The sequence below is a fragment of the Orcinus orca genome, chromosome 21, assembly GCF_937001465.1.
Source record: "Orcinus orca chromosome 21, mOrcOrc1.1, whole genome shotgun sequence".
Classification (NCBI taxonomy): Eukaryota; Metazoa; Chordata; class Mammalia; order Artiodactyla; family Delphinidae; genus Orcinus; species Orcinus orca.
The window spans coordinates 6,759,395-6,785,182 of NC_064579.1; the positions used below are offsets into that span (position 1 = coordinate 6,759,395).

Below are 25,788 nucleotides of genomic sequence, written 5' to 3' on the forward strand. Positions count from 1 at the left end.
GTTATCGCTTACATGCGGAATCTAAAAAGAGATGATACAAATGAACTTATTTACAAAACAGAAACAGACTTAGAGAAGGAACTCATGGTTACCTGGGGGAAGGGTTGGGGGGAAGGATAGTTAGGGAGTTTGGGATTGACATGTACACACTGCTATATTTAAAAATAGGTAACCAACAAGGACCTACTGTATAGCACAGGGAACTCTGCTCAATATTCTGTAACAACCTAAATGGGAAAAGAATTTGAAAAAGAATAGATCCATGTATATGTATAACTGAATCACTTTGCTGTACACCTAAAACTAACACAACATTGTTAATCAACTATACTCCAATATAAAATAAAAAGTTATAAATAAAAAATAAATAAATGAACTTCTACTGGGTGGAAATATGAGAGGGTTGACAGATACATTTCTGAGGTCACACTGGTTTCTGTTCAGGTCTTCAAACAACTCAGCTCTTTCCTGCTGTATGACCCTCACATACACACTCCTTCTGCCAGGAATGCTTCTCTCCCTCCCAGGTGGCTTTTGACTGAGCCTCTCCTGTTTAATAGTCATTTCTCAGGTATCTGTATAGCCATGCTTGACACCACCCCCCTCAAAAAAAACCTTGCCAACTGCCCATTCTCCTCCCTAAGAGCACATGCTCTATTCATAACACTTATGAAAATATGGAATCACTGTATGTGTTCATTTGCATGATTATTTGTTTATCTCTTGAGCTGGACTAGGATGCCTATGAGACCATGGACGCATGGTTCAAGCATGGGACCACGCTTGACTTTTTCTGTCCTGCATATTCAGTGTCTAGCCCTGTAGCATCATCCCTGTTCTCGTGGCGTGCTAGTCGATGATAGCAAGAGGGCTGTGGTCCGGGTGTACACTGTTCACTCATGCTGAACTCTGAGAATAGATACAAAAAACTGAGAAGGGCTGAGCTGCGACTGAAGAGTGAATGGATGTAGGCATTGGTAGGTAAATCTGGAGAAAGACGGCATGGAACGTAAAATTAATGTGTCAGATAATGAACTAGGAGGGGATTGACAATCTCAATGAGAAATTAGGAGGATGAGTGTAATTGCATATCAGTGAGATGGTACTGGGGCCGGCTTGCTAAGGGACCTGTTTGATTTACCTACATTTATTAGTAGAGGAAACACATTCCTCCAGCCATGTCCTCTTAGACTTGTGAATAAGTGTGTGTCTGGCTCAATAAATATTTGTTGAATAAATGGTAGAGTTAAGATGGCTTTGAATAAAACTAAAAATGACTATAAAAAAAAGCAGGATGGGGGTGGAGTCAAGATGGCGTACTAGAAGGACACGGAATTCGCGTCTCCTCACAACTAGGGCACCTACCACGCACCAGTGGGGGACCATGGACACCTAAGGGGATGGGAGGAACCCTCAGCAAACAGCTTGTGGGATCTTGGTTCCCAAGCCAGAGGTTGGGCTCAGTCTCCTGTGGTGGGAGTGCTGAGTCTAAACCACTGGACTAACAGAGAACCTCAGACCCCAGGGAATATCAATCAGAGTGAGGCCTCCCACAGGTCCTCATCTCAGCACCAAGACCCAGCTCTATCCAACTGCCTGCAAACTCCACTGCTGGATGTCTCAGGCCAAACAACCATTAAGACAGGAATACAGCCCCACCCATAAAAAAAAAAAAAAAAAAAGAAACAACAAAAAAACTTGTTACAGACAAAGGAGCAAGGTTAAAACTTAGAAGACCAAATAATCGAAGATGAAATAGGCAACCTACCTGAAAAAGAATTTAGAGTAATGATAGTAAAGATGATTCCGTATCTCAGAAACAGAATGGAGAAAATGCAAGAAACATTTAACAAGGATCAAGAAGAACTAAAGAGCAAACAAACAGTGATGAACAACACAATTACTGAAATTAAAAATACTCTAGAAGGAACCAATAACAGAATAACTGAGGCAGAAGAACAGGTAACTGAGCTGGAAGATAAAATGGTGGAAATAACTGCAAGGGAGCAGAATAAAGAAAAAAGAATGAAAAGAATTGAGGACAGTCTCAGAGACCTCTGGCACAACACACAAACATTTAAATTATAGGGGTTCCAGAAGAAGAAGAGAAAAAGAAAGGGTCTGAGAAAATATTTGAAGAGATTATAGTTGAAAACTTCCCTAACATGGGAAAGGAAATAGTCAATCAAGTCCAGGAAACACAGAGGGTACCATACAGGAAAAACCCAAACAGAAACACGCTAAGACACATATTAATAAAACTATCAAAAATTAAATACAAAGAAAAAATACTGAAAGCAGCAAGGGAAAAGCAACAAATAACATACAATGGAATCCCCATAAGGTTAACAGCTGATCTTTCAGCAGAAACTGTGCAAGCCAGAAGGGAGTGGCAGGACATATTTAAAGTGATGAAAGGGAAAAACCTACAACCAAGATTACTCTACCCAGCAAGGATCTCATTCAGATTCAACAGAGAAATTAAAACCTTTACAGACAAGCAAAAGCAAAGAGAATTCAGAACCACCAAACCAGCTTTATAACAAATTCTAAAGGAACTTCTCTAGGCAGGAAACACAAGAAAAGGAAAAGACCCACAATAACAAACCCAAAACAATTAAGAAAATGGTAATAGGAACCTACATATCGATAATAACCTTAAATGTAAATGGATTAAATGCTCCAACCAAAAGACATAGACTGGCTGAATGGATAAAAAAACAAGACCCATACATATGCTGTCTACAAGAGACCCACTTCAGACGTAGGGAAACATACAGACTGAAAGTGAGGGGATGGAAAAAGATATTCCATGCAAATGGAAATCAAAAGAAAGCTGGAGTAGCAATTCTCATATCAGACAAAATAGACTTTAAAATAAAGACTATTACAAGAGACAAAGAAGGACACTACATAATGATCAAGGGATCGATCCAAGAAGATGATATAACAATTGTAAATATTTATGCACCTAACATAGGAGCACCTCAATACATAAGGCAAATGCTAACAGCCATAAAAGGGGAAGTCAACAGTAACACAATCACAGTAGGGGACTTTAACACCCCACTTTCACCAATGGACAGATCAACCAAAATGAAAATAAATAAGGAATCACAAGCTTTAAATGATACATTAAACAAGATGGACTTAATTGATATTTATAGGACATTCCATCCAAAACCAACAGAATACACTTCTTTCTTCTCAAGTGCTCATGGAACATTCTCCAGGATAGATCATATCTTGGGTCACTAATCAAGCCTTGGTAACTTTAAGAAAATTGAAATCGTATCAAGTATCTTTTCCGACAACAATGCTATGAGACTAGATATCAATTACAGGAAAAAAACTGTAAAAAATACAAACACATGGAGGCTAAACAATACACTACTAAATAACCAAGAGATCACTGAAGAAATCAAAGAGGAAATCAAAAACTACCTAGAAACAAATGACAATGAAAACACAACGACCCAAAACCTATGGGATGCAGCAAAAGCAGTTCTAAGAAGGAAGTTTATAGCAATAAAATCCTACCTCAAGAAACAAGAAACATTTCAAATAAACAACCTAACCTTACACATAAAGCAATTAGAGAAAGAAAAACAAAAAACCCCCAAAGTTAGTAGATGGAAAGTAATCATAAAGATCAGATCAGAAATAAATGAAAAAGAAATGAAAGAAACAATAGCAAAGATCAATAAAGCTAAAAGCTGGTTCTTTGAGAAGATAAACAAAATTGACAAACCATGAGCCTAACTCATCAAGAAAAAAAGGGAGAAGACTCAAATCAACAGAATTAGAAATGGAAAAAGAGAAGTAACAATTGACACTGCAGAAATACAAAGGATGATGAGAAATTACTACAAGCAGCTATATGCCAATAAAATGGAGAGCCTTGGAGAAATGGACAAATTCTTAGAAAAGCACAACCTACCAAGATTGAACGAGGAAGAAATAGAAAATATAAATAGACCAATCACAAGCACTGAAATTGAAACTGTGATTAAAAATCTTCCAACAAACAAAAGCCCAGGATCAGATGGCTTCACAGGTGAATTCTATCAAACATTTAGGGAAGAGCTAACACCTATGCTTCTCAAACTCTTCCAAAATATAGCAGAGGGAGGAACACTCCCAAACTAATTCTACAAGGCCACCATCACCCTTATACCAAAACCAGACAAAGATGTCACAAAAAAGGAAACTACAGGCCAATATCTCTGATGAACATAGGTGCAAAAATCCTCAACAAAGTACTAGCGAACAGAATCCAACAGCACCTTGAAAGGATCATACACCATGATCAAGTGGGGTTTATCCCAGGAATGCAAGGGTTCTTCAATATACGCAAATCAATCAATGTGATACACCATATTAACAAATTAAAGGATAAAAACCATAAGATCATCTCAATAGATGCAGAAAAAGCTTCTGACAAAATTCAACACCCATTTATGATAAAAACTCTCAAGAAAGTGGGCATAGAGGGAACCTACCTCAACATAATAAAGGCCATATATGACAAACCCACAGCAAACATCATTCTCAATGGTGAAAAACTGAAACCATTTCCTCTAAGATCAGGAACAAAAACAAGGTTGCCCACTCTCACCACTATTATTCAACATAGTTTTGGAAGCATTAGCCACAGCAATCAGAGAAAAAAAAGAAATAAAAGGAATACAAATTGGAAAAGAAGAAGTAAAGCCGTCACTGTTTGCAGATGACATGATACTATACATAGAGAATCCTAAGGATGCTACCAGAAGACTACTAGAGGTAATCAATGAATTCGGTAGAGTAGCAGAATAGAAAAGTAATGCACAGAAATCTCTTGCATTCCTATACACTAATGATGAAACATCTGAAAGAGAAATTAAGGAAACACTCCCATTTACTATGGCAACAAAAAGAATAAAATACCTAGGAATAAACCTGTCTAAGGAGACAAAAGACCTGTATGCAGAAAACTCTAAGACACTGATGGAAGAAATTAAAGATGATACAAATAGATGGAGAGATATACCATGTTCTTGGATTGGAAGAATGAACATTGTGAAAATGACTATACTACCGAAAGCAATCTACAGATTCAATGCAATCCCTATCCAACTACCAATGACATTTTTTCACAGAACTAGAACAAAAAATTTCACAATTTGTCTGGAAACACAAAAGACCCTGGATAGCCAAAGCAATCTTGAGAAAGAAAAACGGAGCTGGAGGAATCAGGCTACCTGACTTCAGACTATACTACAAAGCTATAGTAATCAAGACAGTATGGTACTGGTACAAAAACAGAAATATAGATCAATGGAACAGGATAGAAAGCCCAGAGATAAACCCACACACATATGGTCACATATTTTTGATAAAGGAGGCAAGAATATACAATGGAGAAAAGACAGCCTCTTCAATAAGTGGTGCTAGGAAAACTGGACAGCTACATGTAAAAGAATGAAATTAGAACACTTCCTAGCACCATACACAAAAATAAACTCAAAATGGATTAAACACCTAAATGTAAGGCCAGACACTATGAAACTCTTAGAGGAAAACATAGGCAGAACACTCTATGACATAAATCACAGCAAGATCCTTTTTGATCCACCTCCTAGAGAAATGGAAATAAAAACAAACAAATGGGACCTAATGAAACTGAAAAGCTTTTGCACAGCAAAGGAAACCATAAACAAGACGAAAAGACAACCCTCAGAATGGGAGAAAATATTTGCAAACAAAACAACTGACAAAGGATTAATCTCCAAAATATACAAACAGGTTATGCAGCTCAATATCAAAGAACCCAATCCAAAAGTGGGTAGAAGACCTAAACAGATATTGTCCAAAGAAGATACACATTTTGCCAACAAACACATGAAAGGATGCTCAACATCACTAATCATTAGAGAAATGCAAATCAAAACTACAATGAGGTATCACCTCACACCAGTCAGGATGGCCATCATCAGAAAAATCTACAAACAATAAATGCTGGAGAGGGTGTGGAGAAAGAGGAACCCACTTGCACTGTTGGTGGAAATGTAAATTAGTACAGCCACTATGGAGAACAATATGGAGGTTCCTTAAAAATCCAAAAATAGAACTACCCTATGACCCAGCAATCTCACTACTGGGCATATACCCTGAGAAAACCATAATTCAAAAAGAGTCATGTACCAAAATGTTCATTGCAGCTCTATTTACAATAGCCAGGACATGGAAGCAACCTAAATATCCATCAACAGATGAATGATTAAAGAAGACGTGGCACATATATACAATGGAATATTACTCAGCCATAAAAAGAAGCGAAATTGAGTTACTTCTAGTGAGGTGGATGGACCTAGAGTTTGTCATACAGAGTGAAGTAAGACAGAAAGAGAAAAACAAATACTGTATGCTTACATATATATGGAATCTAAAAAAAAAATGGTTTTGATGAACATAGGGGCAGGACAGGAATAAAGACACAGACTTCGAGAATGGACTTGAGGATATGGGGAGCGGGAAGGGTAAGCTGGGACGAAGTAAGAGTGTAGCATTGAGATATATACACTATGAAATGTAAAACAGATAGCTAGTGGGAAGCAGCTGCATGACTCAGGGAGATCAGCTCAGTGCTTTGGGACCACCTAGAGGGGTGGGATAAGGAGGATGGGAGGGAGATGCAAGATGGTGGGGATATGGGGATATACATCTGCATATAACTGATTCACTTTGTTATACAGCAGAAACTAACACAACTCTGTAAAGCAATTATACTCCAATAAAGTTAAAAAAAATAGGATAGTAAGGGCAGAACAGAGATTCCACACACTTCGGTGTAGCTGGGAAAATTAAACCTTGTGCCACCTGCTGGCTGTCTGAGGAAGCTTGGACTAGAGGCTCTCGAAGTCGTTTCCCACCAAGAACCTGTGACTCATCTGACAGCATCTTACATTCATTATAAACACTGCTTCAGCAAGAAAGGGATTCTGTGTTCCAGCTGAGGAAATCAGGACACATCCCCTTCCTGTTGGATAGAGGAATTGATGAGCCTTCTTCCAAGAGGAAGGTTATGCTCCATGCGTGCATAACTCCTTCCCAATGACTCCCGGTGTATTCTGAGGGATAAAGACCGATTTCCCTGGAAGCTGAGGAAGGGTGTAGATGGGAGTGATAAGGGTGGCTCCCAAGATAAACTCTGACTTCTTTCTCTCTCAAGAGCAATTTATTTGGTGTTTGTGTGTCTGAAAATGCCTCTACAAGGAGTGTGATGAAAGTGTTGGCATTTCATATTCTTAACTGTCTGCTGTACATCAAGGTTCCCTCTGGGACCCAGGGAAGCAAAGTTTCCCCTCATCCTTCACAATCCAGTTCAATTCCCTGGCCTTCCTTCCATGAGGGCTTATCTGACAACTCCCAAATGAGATGTCCTCTCTCTCCTTTGAAATCTTAGCATTTGTTACACTTCTCGTTGTTTCACTGGATCTTAATCACATAGAACCTTGTGGCAGCTCTTAGCTGTTTGAATTATACTGGCCAGGATGGACCATCCATTAAGGACGTTGCAACAGACAGAAAACTGGCCCCAGAAGACATCTACATCCTATTCCCTGGAACGTGTGGAGGTGTCAGTTTACACGGCAAAAAGGATTTTGCAGACGTGTTCAGGATTTTGAGATGATGAGATTACCCTGGATTATGTGCATGGGCCCAGTGTAATCACAGGGTCTTTCTAAGAGGTAGGCAAGAGGGTATATTCAGGAGAGAAGATGTGACAAAGGAAGCAGAGGTTGGCATGATGGGCATTAAAGATGGAGGAAAGGCTGTGAACCAAGGAATACAGGTGGCCTCTAGAGACTGGAAAAGGTAAGAAAACAGATATTCTAGAAACTTCGGAAGGAATGCAGCTCTGCTGGCACCTTAATTTTAGCTCATAAGGCCTATTTTGGACTTGTAACCTCCCGAAGCGTGAGACAAAAATGTGTGTTGTTTTAAGCCATGACGCTGGTGGCCATCTGCTCCGGCAGCAGTAGGAAACAAATACAGTCTCATCTCAGGCCTGGATTAAGGCCTCGTGGGACATTCTGCAGGCTGATAGAATTTTGAACCTATCTGGAAAACAGTGAAATGGCCATGAAACTTTTATGTAATCTATAAAGAAAGTGTGGTTGTATATGGCGAGCCCTGGAGGCTGGCTAAGAAGGCAGCGCCAGCCTGCTCTGAAACTAACAGTTGTTGGGCCTTAGCTGTGCTCTTAGCCTGAGGGGCACTTCACTGGGTGGTTTGGAGCCATTAACAAAGAGAGTCTACATAGCCAACAGGAATCTAGGAAGAGGATATAGTTCATAATTTAGCTTAAAATGGGCAAAACCTCTGCCACTGACATCGTGGGGCTTGTCCCAGGCAAATGGAGCAGGCTTTTCTTTTCTGCTGGACCTTCTCCAGGATTCCGGTGGAGGCAACACGGTGATCCCTGTGGATGTCAAAAGGCAAACTATTTACCAAAATGGTGAAGGAATCCAGCTGTCTGGCTCCCAGTTGAGATGGTGGTAGTTAAGCAGATTTCCTCCAAGCCAAGGAAGCACAAGTCTGCCAGGGAAATCAAATTAAAACAGGAAGGTGGAGAAATGGTCTTCATTAAAAGCATACCTACCACACTATTTCTTCAAGCCCATTTGGCACGGAACCTTGCCTCGACTGCTTTTAATAGTTGTGAACTGATGTTTTATTTAACTGTCCACCTTTTCCTGGCTCCTGATGCTGCCTAGAAAAATAAAGGTTTTAAAATTTATTTCTGATTTAGCTGGCCATGAGTCCAGGCTATTCCCAGGGCTACAGCCTCAGGCAAACATTAGAAAGAATACTCAGTTTTTCAGAATTAAGTATTTCATTCAAAAACTACTAAGCTCCTGTGAATCACATTTGGAAACATCTGAACTCTGTCTTTTTTTTAGAGGGAGTGTTATTTTTGTTTTTGTAGTATTCTTGATTTTTTTCCTCAGTGGTCATTCATCGTTTAAATGTTCTTACTTTTTGAAGTAATTTGTAAGATTTATATTTTTCTATAAAATCCGTAGTTTCATCCATTTTTCTTTTTCTTTTAAAAAATTTTATTGAGGTAGAATTGTCATAACATTATGTTCCTTTTAGGTGTATCACATAGTGATTCAATGTTTTTATACATTACGTGATCACCACGACAAGTCTAATTACCATCTGTCACCATACAAAGTTATTATGACTTTACTGACTATATTTCTCTATGCTGTACATTATATCCTGTGACTTATTTATTTTATAACTGTATTTATATCCATTCTTCAATTTTACTAGTGTAGTAGCAAATGAAGGGTTTTTTTTTTTAAGTCATCCAATTTCTGTTAAATGTCCAGTATTGTATACTTGTGTTTTCTTTTTTATTTCTTGATAGACAAGTTAGTGGATTCATCTGTTTTGCTGTTAAATTTTACAACACCCTAATTGGTTGACTTTTGGTTTAATCCATGAGAATTTATTTCATATGTTTACTTATACTTCCAACCTTTTGAATTAAATATTAATTATGTATAGCAGTTTTGGTTAGTAAGGATGTTGCTTAAGGCTATGAATGTTCCTCTGAGTACAATTTTGTTCACATTCAGTAAGTTTGATTGTGAAGTTTCCTTTATTGTTATTTACTGTTTAAGATTTTGACATTCTCTTTGACCCGAGGTTTTTATTAAATTTTAAAATATTTCTGGGGCTTCCCTGGTGGCGCAGTGGTTAAGAATCCGCCTGCCAATGCAGGGGGCAGGGGTTCGAGCCCTGGTCTGGGAAGATCCCGCATGCTGCGGAGCAGCTGGGCCCGTGCGCCACAGCTACTGAGCCTGTGCTCTAGAGCCCGTGTGCCACAGCTGCTGAGGCCCGTGTGCCTGGAGCCCGTGCTCCGCAACGGGAGAGGCCATCGCGATGAGAGGACCGTGCACTGCAACGAAGAGTAGCCCCTGCTCACCGCAACTAGAGAAAGCCCGTGCACAGCAACAAAAGACCCAACACAGCCTAAATAAATAAAAAATAATAAAATAAATAAATTTATAAAAAAAAAAAATTTCTGTTTGTGAATTATTTGTACTTCTGTTATTTATTTCTTGTTTTGTTGCATTTTTTATGCATTGTTTTGTTGCATTTTTTATGCATTTGTTGCATAAAAAAGGTGTCAAATTATCCTTGGAATTTATTGAAATTTTCTTCACATTTTATATAATCAAATTTTAAAACTAATGTAGGACTTACATGTAAAAAGTAGGTATATTTTTATCAGATATGAAGCTTGATATACAGAGTTTAAAATTATATAATATACATCATTTGTTTTTATTCTGGATAATTTCCCTATTGCCTTGTGATCTGTCCTTGCTTGTGTATCCTTTGCTATATGCTTTGTTCCTTGTGGATCAGTTTTTTGAGACTTGCACTCTGTTTCTTCTGATTGTGAATATTTGATGCGTTTAAGTATTGTGCCAAAATTTATAATTATTAGTTAATGAAAGTGAGAAAGTAAATAATAGATTGGTTTTCTTTCTACTAAAGAGGCAGAAATTAGGTCATCTATACTTTGCTGTCTGGGTTTTGTTCTAACCTTGTATGGCTCTCTTAGTGAAATTATTATTACTACATTAAATTATTAAATTATATTTCAGTTATTTTCTATATTACATACCTTGACCTTGAAGCATTAGATATCTATAATCTTTTCCTTCAATATAACTTTTTGCTAATTATATTGAAGGAAAAGATTGTAGATATCTAATTACTTGGGTCCAACTCTGTGTTTACATACATTAAATGTCTGACATTTGCTTTTTCCAAATATTCTTTATTCATGGCCTTTTTATTTTGATTAGTTACTTAGTTGTTTAGACTCCATCCTCAAGTAGGTTTTTCTGGGGGCACAATGCTTCAATCTTTGAGTCTGTCTTTTTTTATCAATACACATGAATAGAAATTTGGCTGGATATAAAAATTCTTGGTTCACATTCCCCCACCCCTTTAAAATTCTATAAATATTTTGCCATTTCTTTCTGGAATATTTTGTTTTTGAGGTTTTGCTTTGAGGCCAGTCTCATTGTTTTCCTTTGTAAGTTATTTTTTGCCTGGCAGCCTGTACCATTTTTTTCTTTATTTTTGAAATTCAGAAGATTCTTTAGGATATATCTTGAAGTTTATTGGTAATTTTGATGAATTAAGGTAATTTTTTTTTCATTCTGTAGATTGAAATCTTCATTAACTCTAGATACATTTTCTTCTATTATGTCTTTGAATACTGTTTCTCTCTCATGTGTTCTGTTTTCTTCTTCAAGCCCACTTATCACCTATACACTTGTTTTCTGCCTATTCTACACAAACATCACTGTTTTCAGTGTTTTGTGATTTGTCTCTATAGTTTAGGTGCTTTCTTTTTGCAAGCACTAGTCCATAGCCCTGATTCTATTGTTGTATTATTAACTCTGATCTTTGCTGGATCTTATGACATTTAAATGCAATGGCATTATCATATCAAATGGTTTTATTATTTCTAGCAATGCCCTTTAAAAAAACTCAGTCAACTAATTATCCCTCTCTTTCAATTTGTTTCATAGTCTATTTTCTTTAATTTCCTTGAAAGTGTGAGGGAGTTCACATTTTCTTATATTTCATTATTAAATCTTATTCTAGAGGATGAATGCTATCTAAAATGTATGATGTATACTCATTTTCATTTTGGGGTGTACATTTATAATTGCAGGATTTTTACACAGGTTTGCATTTGTTTGCTTGTTTTCCTATTCATCATTTTTTAATGAGAGAAACTCTTTCTGGGCTTGCCATTTGCCCAACTGAAGTGAGTTCTTCTTGTTTCTATTTTCAGTTTATTTGTATACCATTTTAATCTCCCCTTTAAATTTGATCTGGAGGCCTGGATGATAGATTGAAATGATTAGTTCAGTTGTTCAGTAGTCAAAGGTCGAGGAGCTGCAGCCATGGGCAGCTAAAAGAACTTGGTGTAAATTCAGTCTCTCTGCAGTAGTGGAAACAACTCTACCAGGGATGTTTCTGCTTCAAACCATGTTCTCCATATTAGGAAGAGTTTGTCTTTGCTGCAGAGTCAGCCTGTGCCACCATTAGGAAGTCATGCTAGAGAGAAAAAAATGTGGCACGACTAATGCAAACTTCTATCCCAATTGTTGGGCTTACAGGGTACGTCTGACTTCAGCTAGGAAAGAAAATCAGAGTAGGTTGTTTGCTATTTTGCTTATGGCTGATTCATATACTCAATCTTCATTTTCATAAATTGAGGATCACAGTCTTAAAAACATTATTATACAGAATTTCTTAATCTTCCCACGACACTGCATAGATCTCTTAGGAAGTGGAGATGGGTTGCCAGCCTTTGATGACTCATTTCAATTTGGACCAGATTGTATCTGACAGATATTTCTCAGGGCTTAATGATATAAAGTAAGGATCATCCCCTCTGTTCAGAAATAATAAAGTAGTTTTCTCTATTTTGCTTCTTTTTGGTTCTTTTCAGTAGTATATAAGATGATGGGAGTTTTGTAAACCTTCACTTACATTACCATCCTTCCCCAAAATTCTCTATGGAATTCTGTTTGTTAATTTGCTAATCAGCTATTAACACAATAATCTCTAGTGCCTTCTCGCTTTCCTTATCTAATCTTATGTCTTTTCCTTTTCCTAGAAACCACCTCCATTATGTCTGAGTTTTACATATCAAGCAAAAACCTAAGAGTCTCTCCCACTATGTGCAATCTTTCTTGAACATCACACCCTGTGGTAATGTTTCCCTCTTCAACGTTCTGCATTATTGCTGTAAAACATTTGGTACCTGGAACATACAAAGATATACTATTTTTCTGTGTGCCCTAAACTCTATCTTCTATATTTTAGTTCCCCAATGCAATGCATTACACATAATAGGTTGCCATACATTTTTGATGGTTTGTAACAAATAGCTTTTAAGCACAAAGAAGAAAAACTGTCTTTTTAGATCCCTCCCCAGAAATGACCCCTACCCAACCTCTTCCTAGTCTGACCACCTGGATTAGTTTAGAGTCCACAAAATAGTTTTCATTACTCTAAAGTTTATTTGGTTTTAAAAATCTCTCTGAAATCTCAATTTAAAGGGTTATGAGTAGGTCAACTGTTTAAATATTTCTACCAGCAATGTAAACAGTGAATCAAATTACCTATTCACACAGGAGGCTTTAATTCCTCCTACCCCTTCATCACTCCTTCCCTTTTTATTGTTCTCGCTCATTTTATCCCTGTGGCAAGAAAAGTTAAATGAGACTGAAAAAAAAAAAATGCAGCTGATTAGGGCAGATGAACAGAGCTCAGGGAGCTACCTTCCTAAGCCCAATCAAGTCTTTAAAACAGATCAATTTTGTTTTCCACAGACAGCCTGGCACCTGAGATATGGGTGATTTAAAAAACTCATTTGTGCTTTCTGGCTGAGCTTTAGCTTTCTAACGCCAAATAGAGTAACAGAAAAGAAGGAGGAAGAAGCAAGTTGTTAGAGGATTAATACTTTCCTGATTTCCTGTACCTCCTTCAAAGATCTCTCAGTAAGTCATTTCCAAGAGGTCTTGGACATGGCAGCCTTGTAAGGGAGGTGACGATTTAGAGCAGAATTAGCCAGAGAGGGAATGAAGCTGGTAAATCTAATTCTATATTTTATCTGCAACACACACACGTGCACACTCACACAACAGTGTCATCCGGCTTCTCATTAACCATGCACTGACCCAACAGGTCAGGATCAGTCCATGAGATTGCTGCTGCCTTTGGGGTCCCCTTGGTGGCATCCAGGCACTTGCCATTCCTCCTGCACAGAAACTCTTTAGGAATTTGTATTCTGCCCCTTTTATCTCTATCCCTACCAAAGGCCTGCATTAGGGCCCACCACTCTTCCAAAAGCAGTGCGTCCGCTGTTTCGCACGCTGCCTTTTTTTTTCAGATGAGGGAGGGGGAAGGAGAATGAGACCGCAATCTGGTGGTGGTCATAGGTGCCGGTAATGCCTGGTGCTTTTGGCAGGGAAGTCAGCAGAATCTCAAAGGCTTGTTGACAAACTGTGTGTGTAAAAACCCCAGGCTCAGTGTCAACCCTTCAAAACTTCCATATTGCCTCGATGTCAGGCACTGTGCTGGATGCTTCAGGCGCTCACATTGGCTGGAGAGAGTATACACACAAACACCTAGAGTATGCGGATAGCAGGTACAGAATAAGGGCTCATCAAATGTGTGCATACGTGGCCATGAGTAAAATTATGTTCAGGGTGAGGAAACATGCAAAACAAATAGAAAGACAAACCGTCAATGATAAAGTAAGATGCCCCATCCAACTGGAGAATGTTGTTGTCCTTCTCGACCAAGGGCTAAGTTCCTGACTTAGCATCCTGGCAGCCCCACAAATGGAAGAGATCATGATTAGGGGACTCTGGCGAGATGACAAGTGGGATCTTCCAGGTCACGGACTTCATGAGACTATAGGAGAGGGGAAGCTGATTATGGCTATTTCAGTGTCAGCATTCTACGCTCCGAGGGGAAACTTGAGTCAAATATCCCAGCAGGTCATAGGTCAGCAATTCCAGTGGGCCTGTTGATGATGTGTCAGAAGTAAGGAAGACATCAGATTTCAGCAATTTGGAGCAATAAAGTGTGGCCTCTGCTAATTCCAAACAGGCAGGTTGATCAGATCAGGGCACAGTCACACCCAGGATCTCTTGAACCACAGTATCTGGGCTACTTTATGTGCCCAAATGTCCTAGAATGCTGGAACTCTTCCAAAGCTTGGTAGGTGGGTTAGAGGTGCTGACGTATAGTGTTCCATCTTCATGGCTTGATGTTACTCTTATCATCAGTTCTACTCTCTGTTGACCACCCCATCATTAATACTCACGATCTCTTGCTTTCCCTCTTTTTCCTTTCGCTCCTGCTCTGTACATTTGCTCAGAGCAGTAATTCTCAAGTATGGTTCCCAGACCAGCAGCATCAGCATCACTTGGGAACTTACTGAAATGCAAATTATCTGGTCCCACTTCAGACCTCCTGAACAAGAAACTCCGGGGATGGGTCTCAGCAATCTGTGTTTCAACACGTTCTCCAGGTGACTCTGATGTCTGCTAAAATTTGACAACCACCGCTTGGGCATTGGTGTTCTTCTAGGCAGTAGCAGATGGTAGCACTCAGGAAAGGAGATGACAATGAATATTCATCCATAGTCTTTCTGATGCTCCCTTTGGGAAAGGCTGCTATTTGCCTTAAAAATACTTGTCCTAATTTTGCCTCTCAAAGGAAATTTGATTTTTAGCTAGGCACATTGTCCCTTGACTAAAGAATACATTTCCTGGCCTCCTTTGCAGCTAAGCATGGCCATCTATCTCAGTTTTGACCAATGGACTGCAAGTGGAGAGGTCATGTGGAAGAGGGCATGTTTTCCCAATTATCTTTGTCTGTCCTGCTACTTGGATATGAATGTGATGTCTGGAACAATGGCAACTCCCTTGGGCCAAGTGAACAAAGTCTATATCCTGGGTTTTGGTGGAAGGAGCTTGATTTAATCCAGACAGCTTTGGAACTACTGTTTGAGTCTTGGACTTATCTACCTTCCACTTCTCTTATGTGAGAGAGAAATAAGCCTTATTTAAATTACTCTTTTCTGGGTCCCTGTTACTTATAGACAAACCCAATCCTAAATAATGTCATCCTTACTGAATCTGCGAAATGAGACCCTTTCTTGTACTTTCACTTCCCTGATCCTTAAGAAGAGGAGGTGATTTCATATTACACTGCTAGTTGTCTCATAGGAATTCAGAGCATTTGACAGAAAATTACTAATTTATCCACATAGCTTAGGTTTAGCTTATTGACTGTTAAATGAAGCAGTGTATAAAAGGTAAACATAATTTTCTCATAGGTTACTTTTCATTTTGCAATGCAGTATAGGCTGCTTTGACACCTAAGGGAATATTTAGCCTCCCACAAAAGGATGAGGACTATTCTATCTGTTTTGCAGATGAACTGAGTCTAAGGAAGGGAAGTCATTTTTTTCAGATCATGTAATTGTATTATGAGCTCCTTGAGGGTAAGGATTACGTCTTATGACCTGCATGCCTATAAAAAATGCTTGGGGGGCTTCCCTGGTGGCGCAGTGGTTGAGAGTCCGCCTGCCGATGCAGGGGACACGGGTTCGTGCCCCGGTCCGGGAAGATCCCACAGGCCGCGGAGCGGCTGGGCCCGTGAGCCATGGCCGCTGAGCCAGTGCGTCCGGAGCCTGTGCTCCGCAATGGGAGAGGCCACGACAGTGAGAGGCCCGCATACCGCAAAAACAAAACAAAAGAAAACAAAACAAAACAAAATGCTTGGGGCATAGTAAGTCTTCAATAAATTCTGCTGAATGAGTTAATTAAATGAGAAAGAACTAGGACCAAATTCAGCTGCCCTCAGTGGGTCTATTCTATGGAGATAAATCTAGTGATGATGAATTCTGGGTCTTCGGTGCTCTGAACTGTGTTTTAGCCTGAACTTAGTTTTAATTTGGAATAACTGGGGAAGGGGAGAAAGTAATAATAGGAAATGTTGAATTTCCAAGAGGGAGGACATAGTAATTTTCTCATTATGACAGCTGAAGATCTCTTTACAGTCTTCGTTTTGCCTGTAGTAAATAAGCTCTAATAACTGAGATGATTCAAGAAAATTCGGTCTACATTTTATCTGGTCAGCCAGACTCTACTCTTTGACTGTTTATTGTGGATTGTGTCAAGAAGAGGAAGCGTTTTGATGTTATTAGTCTCATCATTAACCCCCAGTCTGCCCCATTGTGGACTCCATCACTAGACTGTTCCTCCCCGCATCCCTCTCTAGGGGGCATTTCCCTTCGTTTCTAGACTCTGTCATTGACATGACACCTCGCCAAACCCATAAGCCCAAGCCTTTAGTTCTAACTAATGATCTAGTTGAGAGGTCTCTGGCTTTAAATGCTAGCTTTGTTACCTTCTAGCTGTGTGTGTTGGGTGAGGTATTTAGCCTCTCAGGATCTCATTCTCCCCATCTTTAATAGGTGAATGATGATACCACATTCACACAGTTGGAGTAAATTTAAAATAAAGAATATTTTGAATTACCCATTGGGGAATTTTTCAGCTTCCTTAATGCAAGCAAACCCGGAGACTCCATGTTTGACAAAATTTGTGACCCTGGGGATTTACCTTCTCCTTGAGGATTTCACACTAATTTCTACACCCAGCACCACTGCTCACTGTGAATTAATATTTAAGCCTAAACTCATAGGCTGAGTTATTTTTAACAAGACAAAAAAAAAAAAAAAAGAGAGAGAGAAAGAGAAAGAAAAAAAATGAGAAGTGGGGAAAATAAGCATAAAGAGTAAGATGCAATGAGCTTGTATGGTCTAGCTCATTCATCTTCAACATATGCCCATACTTGTTCCGTGTCTACTAGTTGCCAGATGCTGTATGCCCTGTGGTGAACCACATGGATGTGCGTATCTTTGGTCTTATGGAACTTACAATCCGACTATCTCCTTACCTCGTTTCCAGCTTGTCCTTTGTGGAAGGGATCATCCTTCTCCAATCTTCTAGAAATACAGTAAAAGTGGAGACTTGAGAGGGTGAGAGTCAGGAAAAGGTAAGTTTCCTTTCTGGGTAGTTCAAGACTAGTTCCAGTTTCCTTTCTAAAATCCACTTCTTTTACACATACTTGACCTTCAGGAAGTCTACCCACTTCAGGAAGAGACCTCACCCTCAACCCAAGGGTCATGGGCTACTTCCTATATTTTACAGTTGTCATGTCAGAACACAGCCAAAAGTAGAAACACAGGTCACTCTTATTAAATCCTGTCCTGAGTTTACCACGTAACCTGTATCATGGATTTCAGTTCCACTGCTCATTAGAGCATGGAGTCCAAAGAACTTTTCTTTGGAGTCCTGGATTTTACCCTCTGATGTTATATATCATTATTTCTATACTTGAACTGTCTGTTTTAGCCTAACTGGTCTACTTATTTTCCCTAAATCAAACTGTGATTTTATTTATTTTCCTCCAGATAATTTATTTCATTATGTATTCATTTATTCAAGTCTTTCTTCCTCTTTCAAGGCTAGCTCAATTTTTCCTCCCTCCGGGAAGACTTCCTGAATTATCTCAGCCCATTAAGGCCTCCTCCTGTTCAGTATTTATTATCACATCACCTGGTCAGTATCTATTTATGCTGTGGTATGCTGCTGCTTATCTGTTATGGCTAAGCCTTATTTTTCTGATTTGACCATATCTCTCTGAAGGCAGATGGAGATTAGAGGGTCATAAGTGTAAGGTGTGCCCAGTAAAATCCATAGATGTTGAAAACAAGTTCTTGATGAAATCTCATGCTCTATTAAATGTGTACAGTATGGAATTTTGTTTTTACGGTTTTAAAATTATTTTCTAGACAACTCAAAATGTGGCAATAGTAGGGTCAGTGGACATTTTTTTTCCTACTATTAAAAAGTAGTAGTTGTAAATCAACTATACTCCAATATAAAATTAAAAAATAAAATCTTTAGCTCATTAAAAAAAGCAGTAGCAAGGTTCTATTTCTAGGAATGGTGAGTAGCTCCTATTGGGCCTACTATTCCACAAGTAACAACTATTAATTCTGGACAGAATACAAAAAACAACTACCCAAAGACATTTATGAATGACCCAAACCAGAAACTAGAATGGAGGTCCACACTTGGCAGAAGGGAATAGCACTGGGTGAATTTTCTGATTTCTAAGGCTCTGTGGCTGGGAGCAGGCCTTAGTTTGGCCCCATGTAGGGTAGCTAAAATTCTGATAGACCCTTGCAGTTTTTGCAGACTGAAGAACCATAAAAGTGACCACAGAAGCCAGAAAGTGAGGGGGCATATTTTTGAACAGAGATATATAGAGAGCAAGAATCACAACTTCTGTACATAAACATCCCAAATATCTGGTTTGTACCTGCACTACACATGTGCAGGACAGACTCCAAGTGTCCAGGTAAGTCTAAAAGAACTAAATGCAGATATTAGCTGCTATCCATTACAGAGAAACAGAGTTTGGAGACCAAGTCCTGAAAATTAACTGATTAAATGAACACACATGCAAAAAAAAAAAAAAAAATCAAGACTCTTTGCAGGAACAGGAGGAGTAGAAAAGCACCTACAATCTCTACAGTTATTATTTACAATGTCCAGGATGCAATCCAAAATTACTAAACATGTAACATGAGCCATACTTAAAAGAAAAGGCAACCAAATAGAGGCCATGTAATGACCAATCTTAAATGAGGAGGCTGAGAAGACTCTAAGGGGTGGAATGGGGTCCAGTGGTTGGGATGACCATGGCAGGTTATATCAGAGCTGGAGATAGAAACCAAGTGGTGAGCAGGGTCATGGGAGGAAGGAAGCAGAAACCAACCACCTCACAAAGATGCTGCGCTGTAATGCAGGGAGGAAAACACTTAAGCTTTCTTATCATCGTTGGGCATTAGGTCCAAAGCTCCACGTCTTTGAATATGTATATTATGAATTCTATCTGCCATTCCTGCAATGACAGATGTCAGCTTCTGTGGATGTTGGCAGGCAGGTATAAGGAGAGAAGATCTTTCATCGGGAGGGTACACCCCTGGGAGGCGTATGCTCACTTCCCTACACACAACACACTTTTCCCATCAACACACTTTCTTCCCTTCCCCACCTTGTCTATCACTCCCTTCTCTGGCCCAGCGGCTCACTTCCACCACCCTGAATGAACGCTTCTTTCAGCAACGGGATTTTTCCACCTGGTTGACTTGATGAAAGCTTTATGAATTGACATTATGTGAAGAAAGAACAAAGTGAGGTCAGTGCGTGTGTGTGAGAATGTTTGTAGGGGCAGAGGTTGCAGCAGCTAAAAAGAGCTGCTGAAAACTTTATTACAAACGAAGAGACGTTAGAAGCAATAAATCACTCATGTGTCTGCCATGAGGCAACAGAAAACAGGGCTGGCTTTCAGGAAGAGCTGGACACATACATGTCTCCTCCGCTAAAAGTCAGGCGTCCTGTTGCCCCTGGAAGTAGACCTGGGTATGGTTATGGACCTTTTCCTTTTTCTATTTCTCTCTCTTTTCTTATCCCAAAGAATAAATCAAATCAGTCGAAAAGTGTAGAATAAAAGAAAAAGCCATTAGCTGCCTGGGAGGTGGGGCTTTTGGTTTTCCCCTGCCTGCTGGGGGAAAGGTAAGAAATTAGGCATTTGAAGCCAGGTTCATGGATCAGATGTGCATTTTTCAATTTGTCTGCCTATTTCTTGTTCTGAGGTCTTCTTAATTTTTTTCTTAATGGGGAAGATAAAAATGCTTTGCCCTTACATCATTGCAGGTCCTTTCCAAGAACACCAGGCTTTCTCATGACCTTCACCCAGACTTTGAAATTGTCGATAGCAGTGAGAGTACCACAGGCTTTTTTTTTTTTCCTACTCACCCTCTCACCCGTTGACAAGGTTCCATCTCTTTACTTCAGTGTTCTGGAGAGATCAACCCCAAGAAAGACTTTTCTAGCTCACCACAAGGGACCATCGGTTATGTTCAATGTTCCTCTCTGTACCTCATTCTCCAAGAAACTTTGAAGTCTCCCTGGCATTTCCTGACACCCACACTCTCATCCCACAGGGCTCTGGACATTAACCCACCTGTTTAATTAAACAAAGAGGCCATTAAACCGAGGTGGCTTCATGGCTTAGTAGTCCAGTAAGCTAACCAAAACTTAGCCTGAAATGCCTCAAGGTTAAGAAATCACAGCCTAAGGACAACCGATCACAAAAGCCAACGAGCCTTTTCCAAATAAGGCAAATGCGTCAGCTATAGCCAATCCAATCATTTCCTTACTCTGCTTCTGCAACTTTCTTATAAAATCTTTCCCCCGGCTCCTGTCCCTGGGGCACTCCTAACCACTTACTGTTTGGTGCTGCCGGATTCAAATCGACTTTTGCTCAAAGAAACTCAGCATTTTAAATACACCCCGGTTTCTTTTTTAACACACCGCAGGCTTTCACCCTCCTCCATCCCTTCAAATCCTTTCCTACTGCTGTTTGCCATCAGCAAACCTACCTGGAGTTGTTCAGATTTTTCTCTGATTTCTTCATTCTCCTGTTCTCCCTGAGATCTGGGTGCCTACGGGACACTGACCTCCGCTGTGCTCTCAAGAGGCGGCTGTTTTTTTCTCCCCGCAGAGCCTTGGAGTGGAGAACTGCCCACCTTCCCCAGCTTTGCAGCTTCCAGGCTTTCACCTGCTCTTTCACTTGCTTTTACCTCCATTCAGTTACAGACTGCGCTGCTGATTCCATTTGCATTCACTGAAGGTTTAGCACCGTTTCCTCCCTGCCCCTCCCCTACTATGGCGGTCCTACCCCTTCCCCCCACCCACTATTCTTGTTTTCATTCTTGATAACTTCAACATTAAGATCAGAAAATCATCTAATACCTGGCCTCTCAGTTCCTTAACGGCCTTCTCAGCAAGAATCCATCTTCTACTGCATTTTCGCCACACATTCCCTTAGTCATAGCTCAGATCTTGTCATTCTTAATAATAGTACTAATCTCCCCACCTCCAATCTTGATTTCTAGCAACCCACCCTTTGATCACCACTTCCTGACATTTCTGCTCATTTCTTCCAAGAAACTTAACTCCAACAAATCTTTGGGTTAACAAGGATCACCAATTTATGGACCCTAGTACTTTTTTCGCTGTTACTACAGATCCCCACCTGCGGTAACTTCATCTTATTCTTCACCCAGCAGCTTAGATCCCCTGGCCCATCACTCAGTTCCTTTCTTGCATACACCCTCATCGCCCTTGCCTTCTCTCCCTTCATGATATTAACTTGGCAAAACCCTAACTCTGAGTCAATCCCACTCTTTATACCAATGCTAAGCACTTCTGATTTTGTAGGTGCTGGGTTTGTCTTTTGTTTGTTTGTTTGTTTGCTTTTTGACATGAAATAGGCCTCATATTTTTTGGTGAAGAGTCTGTAAAGGAAGGGGAAATACGTTTGGGAAGAAGTGAGTGGCCTTTTCAATTGGCCTCTCCCAGGTATCTTTAAGGCAATGGGAACCTCAGTGAAAAACCCTTCTTTGGATTAAAGGACCATGGGAGCCTTTCAGTGAGAAAGAGCTGTAATTGTTATTGAGAGAGGAAATTATGCTTGAACAAAATGCTGGGCTAACTCAATGACTGTTAGGGACAATTTTATTCTTTATATCGTCCTCCAAAGAGAAATACATGCTCATTGAAGAAAACTTAGAAAATAAAGAGAACAGAAGAGATGCCAAAAATCATTCACAATTCCATCACCCAGAGATATCCATCGTGTCTCTACAACATGTACTTATATATGATCGTAACACATAAAAATAATATTTACACCTGTGCTACACCTGGAATTGTTTTTGTGGCAGCCTCATAAAAGACTGACCAGTTTTTTGATGCCTTCTGGAGACAAGAAGTCAAATCATTCCTTGGTGGCCCAGGGTGAATGATTCTTCACTGGATGATTTAAAAGGCTGCCATAGGGTTTGGTTCAGAACTTTGAAATTTGAAAATATTATCTGTAGCTATTGTGACCAGAACTTTGCTGACCCAGCAAACTCCGTGGGAGAGAACTTCAAGGAGAAAAGCTTCCAGAATCAAGAATAAAACTGAAGTTTTTGGAGAATGTGGTTCCTTTTCCTTTTGAAAGGAAATTATTACTATTATTATTATTATTACCACCCCAACTCACATGGTTATTGTTATTATAATTGCAATTCGACACTAGTTTAAAGTTAGGGGAAGTGTGAGTTAAAGAGGGCCTTGGTTACAAGGTCTCATTCAGTGCCAAGTGCAAAGCTAGATCTTAAAACTGTTCTTTTGTCTACAAGAACTAGTGGTTCCTCTGTACCTTATTTCATTGGGTTAGCATATGACAACCTCCATTTTATCTCATGTAATTCTTACAGAAGTTCTTTAAATTATGCATTACTTATCCTGGGTTCTGTCTGATAGGACTGTCCGAGAAGATATACTACAATGAGTGGAAGGGTAAGTCAATGACCTTTCATCTCATGTCAAGGGAAACTCCCTACCAGGGTTGTAAAAAAAAAAAGCGGTGTGCACAGGACATGTGGATTATCTCCCAAAATTAGGTAGGTAAGGAAGCTGACGTGCTCCCTTCAAGCTTTATCCTTCGCTCTCTGCCAGCTCTCCCAATTCTCCAACAGAACCAACAGAGAGAGAAACCCCTGGAACAGCTCTCTTAACTGCATCTCCACCGTCACCTCACGCCCAACTTACCCTGTAATTATCAGCACAGCCAAATTGCCAAGCAAAGCATTTTGCAATCCGCACACAAGACCCGTTCGTCCTCCTCCGCCCGGTCAGGCTGCTGTGCTCTGCACTAGCTGTGCCCGCATTCACCCTGCTCTGGTCTCTGGGGTGCTGCTCTCTGCGATGCATTTTGCAACATAAGCTATTCTCTTGCTCTGTGAAGCAAAGCAAAGAATTCAAGACAAGCCTGAAATTAGAGCTACCACAGCACTGGGATTCAGAGAATCATAAAATCCTAGCATTTTTTTTTTAGTTGGAAGGGACCATTGAGATCTTTTCAATCTGCTGATTTTACCTGACGTGATGGGGAAGTAGAGGTGGAGACAGAAGGAGAGCGTGGAGGGGAGCTTAGAACCAGAAACACTGGTGGTGACTCTAAGTGCTAGACCAAGGGGTGGGCCAGCCAGCTGGGAAGAATAAGGGTAAATGTGCTAAATCTTAAGAGTTTTCTAGCTAACATCGGAGTCTTCAGCTGCTTATGAACGTTCTGTGACTTTTCTAGCTAACATCGGAGTCTTCAGCTGTTTATGAATGTTCTGTGACTTGAAAAGGCTAAATATTTTAGAACTAGAACCCAGGTCACTCCCTCCCTTTGCCCTTCACATCCTGTTTTCCTTCAAATAAGTGACCTGGCCAAATGCTCTCATCCTTTAGATCTGGGCAGAGAAGGGACATTTCCCTGGAAGTCACAGCACATTAAGTTCAGCTCATTTATTCGTGTTTTCAAGCAAAGCCGGAAAAGTGGGCAAAATGCTCTGAGGGGGTCTTCTGATGTGCAAAGATATTTTTTTTTTTTTAAATCCAAGGATCAATTTGTTTTCTCCCTAAAAGAAGGGGTGAAGTCACTTTCAGGGAATGTGAGTTACAGTGAGAATGGCATCCTTTCATTCCAGATATTAACTCTTTCTAAGAGCCTACTTCTACAGAAATGTCTCATTCCCTCCTGAAGGTTTCATTCTGTTTCTCTTCCCCCTCTTGGAAGATCGGGTCATCAGTGAAGCTTCCAGAGACCTTAGGACATTAAGAACCCATCAGTGGGTCACTGAGGCCATGAACAGTTTGCAAACTTCTGTGTGTACGCACATTTTCCCAGAGTCTATAGCTTCCAGCACCTTGTCAGAAGGGTGTGTGATCCTCAAAGTTATAAACCACGAGCCTAGATTGTTAGGACGGAAAGAGCTCTGGCTCAGACGTCCCTGTATTAGTTTGCCAGGGCTGTCTGCACCCAATTCCAATGTGTGGAGGGGAGGTTCCCCCCACATACCACCAAGCAATGCTGGAGATACCAGCTGGGTGTCCTATAATTCAACTCAATTCCGACCCTGTCTACCTAGACATTCCATAGGTAAAGGGTTCAGTCCCACAAGACCACCCCCCATTTCTTCAGATGCTAATTGCAAACCCAGATTGTTACCGGTGCTTCTGACCAACTGGCTGTAAATCACAGGTTCCCACCACCCCTTCCTTGGGTTCCATTCATTTGTTAGAACAGCTCACAGAACTCAGGAAACCTGTTCACTCACTGGATTGCCAACTTATTACAAAGGTGCATGGGGACGAGGATGACAGAGGGACCGCCTCTGCCTGAGGCCACGTGTCCAAGGTGCTTCTACAAGTCACAGCCCCCGGTACTCCCTTGCAGTCTGCAGTGACGGGAAGAAAACTGGATGAGAAAGCGAAACATCCATGTTCTGGATGCCGAACACCGCTGTGATTGCACTTCCTGGAGATGGGCTGTTCGAGATGGGCAGGAGTGGGGGCTTGGGGAGGGATACACAGGCCCCAGCAGAGGTGGCACATTCAGACCCCAGCCTTGCTGACAGGTCCCTGATTTCAGGAACCCGGTCTCGCCTTTCTTTTCTCCGGGTAATGAGCTTCTGCTTCCTACTTGCGAACGCTAACAAACGAGGCCAGTTGCAGCTGGCTGTGGATCACCTTTCAATAGCGGGCTGACAGGGAGAACAATGCGCGTGTTTGCGGCTGGCCAGGCTTCGGGGAGGATCTGTCATCGTTGCGGTGAGTGTCAGAGCGGTTTCGGGCTCCCTGTGACTGGCAGCAGAGAGCAGAGGAGAGAGGCAAGTTCAAACCTGCTGACACTCCTCGGGTGAAACTCTCAGCTTCCTTTTCCTCCTCTGAGTTTCAACAGGAACAAACTTTGTTCGAGTTCAAGAGGATTTCAATTATAACAGTTGCACACTGCCAATTAGTGGGGTTCTTTTCCTGGAGGGTAGTCACCCTACGCGACACATATACATTCCCGGCCACGTGGTGGAGGAAGGGTACTTGCCTTCTATAGACAGAAGTATCCACTGACGCCTAAACAGCGCGATAGTTCTTGCCTTCATTTCTCTGTTGATGTTTTCTCTGCTAGAGGTGGTCTCGAGCCTCTTGGAAGATT

The 25,788-nt window shown here is 40.4% G+C and overlaps 1 long non-coding RNA gene across 1 annotated transcript in view; it reads right to left on the bottom strand.

Annotated features, from left to right (window-relative positions):
* The window catches only part of LOC125962858 (uncharacterized), a 36,907-nt gene extending 11,453 nt beyond the window's left edge, over window positions 1-25,454 (bottom strand). The window contains exons 1-3 of the long non-coding RNA XR_007474685.1: window positions 25,326-25,454; window positions 17,578-17,626; window positions 8,379-8,467 (exon numbers count right to left, since the gene is read on the bottom strand). This is a non-coding gene — a long non-coding RNA (uncharacterized LOC125962858). The remainder of the gene's footprint in view (window positions 1-8,378; window positions 8,468-17,577; window positions 17,627-25,325) is intronic.
* Window positions 25,455-25,788: the final 334 nt, after the last annotated feature.